This window comes from Montipora foliosa, chromosome 2 (assembly GCF_036669935.1).
Source record: "Montipora foliosa isolate CH-2021 chromosome 2, ASM3666993v2, whole genome shotgun sequence".
Lineage (NCBI taxonomy): Eukaryota > Metazoa > Cnidaria > Anthozoa > Scleractinia > Acroporidae > Montipora > Montipora foliosa.
Genome location: NC_090870.1, coordinates 59,226,646 through 59,231,645, shown reverse-complemented (window position 1 = coordinate 59,231,645; position 5,000 = coordinate 59,226,646). Strand labels below are relative to the sequence as shown.

General features: G+C 41.7%; 1 protein-coding gene across 1 annotated transcript in view; it reads left to right on the top strand.

Moving 5' to 3' along the window:
- The first annotated feature begins 4,900 nt into the window (after positions 1 to 4,900).
- LOC137993706 (uncharacterized) overlaps positions 4,901 to 5,000 on the top strand; it is a 16,271-nt gene continuing 16,171 nt past the window's right edge. The window contains exon 1 of the mRNA XM_068839684.1: positions 4,901 to 5,000. This exon is cut by the window's right edge and continues 33 nt beyond it. The gene's annotated coding sequence lies outside the window, so the exon portion shown is untranslated.

Below are 5,000 nucleotides of genomic sequence, written 5' to 3'. Positions count from 1 at the left end.
GTTCCTTCGTTGTGTTGACAAGCATGCCCCCTTGCGTAATAAACGTGTTCGCCCTTGCAAATCACCTTGGATTACTTCGCAACTCAAAGTCTTTGAGAGAATTATTTATGATCAACTCTATAATTACCTTACTATACACAAACTCATTTCAAGACACCAATCGGGATTTCGACCTCTTCATTCCACTGTCACTGCCTTACTTGAAGCTACCGATAGCTGGGCTTACAACATTGACCAGGGTAATGTAAACGCAGTCGTTTTCTCGGATTTAAAGAAAGCCTTTGTCACCGTCGATCACGATATTCTTTTGTCTAAACTTGCGAAATATGGTGTCAGTGGCACTTCATACAATTGGTTTAGATCATACTTGGACTGCCGCAAGCAACGATGTTTTATAAATGGTTCTCTCTCTGGGGACCATTTCCTTACTTGTGGTATACCTCAAGGTACAATTCTGGGTCCACTCCTTTTTCTAATATATATATTAACGACTTACCTTACTGTCTATTAAATTCTGAACCTCGAATGTATGCTGACGACACACACATAACTTTTGCTAGTAATAACACCCAAAGTATTAACACTGTTTTAAATGAGGATCTTGCTAGAGTTGAAAAATGGCTAACTGCTAACAAGCTTACTCTTAACGCATCTAAAACTGAGTTTATGTTGATCGGATCGAGGCAAAGGCTAAGCACGTTTCACAACCCTCCGTCACTTATTATTGACGGTGCACCTATAACTCAAGTTACCTCTACGAAATCTCTAGGTGTTCATATTGATGAGACTTTATCTTGGAATGTTCATGTTGAGACTTTATGTAAGAAAATCGCGTCTGGTATTGGAGCGTTGAAGAGAGTGAGGTCTTTCGTTCCACATGAGACTCTCCGATCAATCTTCATGTCTTTAGTACAGCCTCACTTTGATTACTGCGATTCTGTCTGGGGATGTTGCGGCAAAACCCTAGCCAGTAAACTTACAAAACTTCAAAATCGCGCTGCGCGTATACTCACTTACTCGAACTATGATGCCAACGCTGATAACCTTATCCAAAAACTTGGATGGATAAAACTTGATTCTCAACGAACAATCCATAAGGCTGTGATGGTTTATAAGTCGCTTAATGGTCTTACTCCCGATTACCTTAGTTCTAACTTTGTTGACCGTAGTAGCGTCTCCAGTTACTCCTTAAGGGACACAGAGGGCAAACTAGCTATCCCACAGCCACACACAAACTATATGAAAAATAGCTTCAGCTACACTGGAGCAGTTCTTTGGAATAATTTACCAATCGAATTGAGGCAGGCTGACTCCCTTAGAGCGTTCCGGGCTGGCTGCGAGCGTTTCTTTTCATCAAGTTAATCTACAATTCTATACACGGCACTCATGTAAAGCAGGTTTTTATTTTGTCATTTAATATTATAGTTATATTTATTGATTACTTAGAACAATTTTGAATAATGTAGCTGTAGTCGTTGTATAATTTGTAATAATTCTGGTAATTAATTAGGTTTTTATAGTTGCGACTGATGAGTTTACCGTGTCTAAATAAAGTTATCCTATCCTATCCTATCCTATCCGACCAACACTCAGGTCTTAAAATAAGGGACCGGTCATTATTTAGCAGGGGGGGGGGGGGGGGGGGGGGGGCAACTAGGATGAGGAAAAGAGTCGGCCAAGAAGTTGTGGCCCTCCCTTCTGAGAGTTTTAAAACCTCCGACCCTCCCCTTAGTCCATTAATAAACTTGTGACCCTCCCCCAGGACAAAATAGTCGAACGTTTGTTAACAAATAACATTCTATGTTTCTTTTTGCACGTCAAACTTTAATCAATAATAGAGATATCTTGCTTTCCATGTCCTGCACGTTCTACCAGATTTGGTAGTACACAAGATGTCACTGATTTGTAGACCGTCATTGTCGCCGACATCATTGTCGTCATAATCGTCCTTATCACTGTCTTCATCGTCCTCATAACCATTGCCAACGTCCTCATAATCATTGCCAGCGTCGCTTTCGTTGTCACTCTCGTCGTAATCTTGATCTGTATCACTTTTCTCGCCGGTATCTGTTGCTTCTTCCTGATCACTTTCTTCGCCAATTTTCTCCAGTACAACATCATTTTCATATTCGTCATCTGATTCTTCATCCTCGACATCGTCTTCCTCGTCGTTTAGCATATCTGCGCCGTTAACTAAAGATCCCGCAATGTGGGCAGCAACAATATCTATTTTGTCACGTTTAAGTGTGGCCCTTGAACATCTAATGTGATGTTTGTCGAGGTAGAGATCAAGGAAGCAGACTTTCAACTTCCTGAGTTGCCCTTCTCTATAAATTGACACCCAATCCAAGTCATCGTACGTCTTGTTCCTTTCCTCTCTCTGAAGCCTTTTCCTTGATTCATCCCGTTTTACTTTCTTGAGCTGCAGATTTTCAAGGTGGCAGACATATTTTCTGACGAGATCTTATTCTACGACATATTTTTTACTAAATTCGTGAACGGCACTCGGGTCGCTGAGTAATCCTTTTAAAAGGAAGCAAGGCGCCAGTACACGGTCCACCAAGAATCCAACAAATGGATAATGCAAAGAACCCATCCACTGCAGGTTACTTACTGAGGAAGAACCACACATTAAAACCTCACGATAACACCGTTATCAAAATGAACTTAAATCGAATCGAAGAGGCGGAAAAATCTTTGCAACAAATTGAGGAAAAAGTTAAGATAGATCTAGAATCAGCAGTTCTCTCCAATGGAAAAATTAAAACTGGCCGAAGAACGTCCCACAGGTTCAACGAGGATGTCATTTAAGACCAAGCTAGCTAAGACTAAATCCAAGCTCACTGAGCTCGGAGAAAAAGCTTCAAATATCTTTCAGGTTGATTATGCACCCTTAAAGAGGAAATCTCGTTCGAAAAAACAGAATAAACACCGCGCTGCAAAACGTAAGGCTGTTCGTACCTCTCAGAGGACGTCAGCGGTTTTGCAAAAGATCGCCCCTGGCTTAGATAAGGACTCTCTTTGCGAAAAGGGTGACATACAAAAAGAGATCGTCTTAAATTTAAAACAAAGAGAAAAGAAATGGGCCGAATTATTGGTATCCCAAAATGTCACATCTCAGCTAAGCAGTGACGCGAAGGACTACCTCGCAGGCTTACTAGGCAAGGAAAGAGGTGAAGCAACTAATTCCTCCCACGTCGACGATAAGAACAAGGATGATGAAGATGATGATGATGTTGCCTGGAGTGAGGAACAAGACGAAAGTGATGATGATGTCTGCAGCGTTTCTGTACTGCACAAACCAGGAGAGGCATCTTCGTCAGATATTGAAGATTATGGTCCATATTGGAATAACTCCTCAGAGTCCATGCCATACCTCGATCATCTTTCAGACTAAATTTCGAATATTTGCGTTTTTCCTGGTTCCTTTTGCTTGGTTTTCTTTTCTTTTCTTCAGGCTTTAGCCTGACTGTATCCTTTGTTTTTAAACCGCCTTTGATATCAAAATGTTTAATAGGCAAGAAAATGCTCCGAAAAAACTGACAACAACGTCGTTATCTTTTGGTGACAGTGTACATGTTTAAATGTTTCTATCAGTGCTGTTTACTGATGACTTTCTCTCATGTTCTGTTTTAAAATTGTAAGAACTTTACACTAGTAATAAAATTCAGTTGTTATGTGTTTTAGGAAACAGATATGCTTTATAGAGACTTTTTGTAAAACAGTGCTCCATGTTTACATGTGTAATTACATATTAAAACAGATACAGTTGGCTGAAATAAAGAGAATTCTGAGTTTGAAGACTTGAGGTAAATACTTGAGCTAAAAAATGGTAGCCCTTCCCTCAAGGGCATTTTGAAAAAAAAGGCCCTCCCCGAAGTGAGGCTAAAAAAATTGTGGCCCTCCCCCCAAACATAGTAGCCCTCCCCCCCCCCCGCTAAATAATGACCGGTCCCTAACTGAGGAGAAGGTGCTGCCTTTGTAACTACATCTGCAAATGGTTAGACTTTCAAGTCATCTCGGATAAGGACGATAAGCCGGAAGTTCCGTTTCACAGCCCTTGGTCATTAACTCTGGGGGACGTTAAAGATCCACACAATATTCGAAGAGAGTAGGGCACGGAGTTCCCGGTGTTGTGGTCTGACCTTTCCAGTATGTGGTCGGCTTGGCAGGATTAGCTTGAAGAGCTTCTGTGTGCATGAGACCACAATTGTGTATAACAGCCAGAAGTCGGGCTACTTGGCCAAGTGCTGGAGCCTCACCGAAAAAAAAAAACCAAGTTGTTGGGCGATGATTTATCGAAACACCTTTAAAAGGAAATGTCTGATGTAAAATGAGGGGACAACAAATGCAGAAAGCTACCCAAGGACCAGTTTACTCGAGCAAGTCTCGAATTTCAGATCACTGCGGTCTAAACCTTATGACCGGCCAATAAACAACCCGGCCGAGCATCAACCCAGACAAGGGTGGGCAACCATAAGAACTCCCACAAGTCGCAGTAGGAAACCAGCTGAGAACAACAATGTTGCGTAAAGCATTAATTTAGATGACCTACACAAAAGGCAATGATGCCTGTGGCATGCCACGCAATAAATACGAGTGGATGACGTAATTTTCCAAAGAAAGCAGCCTCGATATAAATCTCGATTTACATTGTCACGCCAGGAGGGATCACGCAAAGCCTCTAACAAGACATTAAGTTTCTTGTGGTGTGTTTGTAAAGTTTGCTTCATCCTTCTCGGATTTTTTAATTTCCGGCGTTAAAGAATCTTCATGCTTTGCAGAAAGACAGCCCTCGCAGGATTACCCAACGGAGCCGCTCTACAAAATACCGGCTCTACAGGGCAGAATTGCACGAAAAGGACTGGAACTAATGATTCTTTTCCCTGGATCTCTGTTATGCACTTCCGCCCTTTTCAAGTCCCCTCAATTCTCGGAAATTCTGGGTTACATTTGCAGATACGCTGACGTTACTTTTGGATGACAGAAGAGGATTCCCT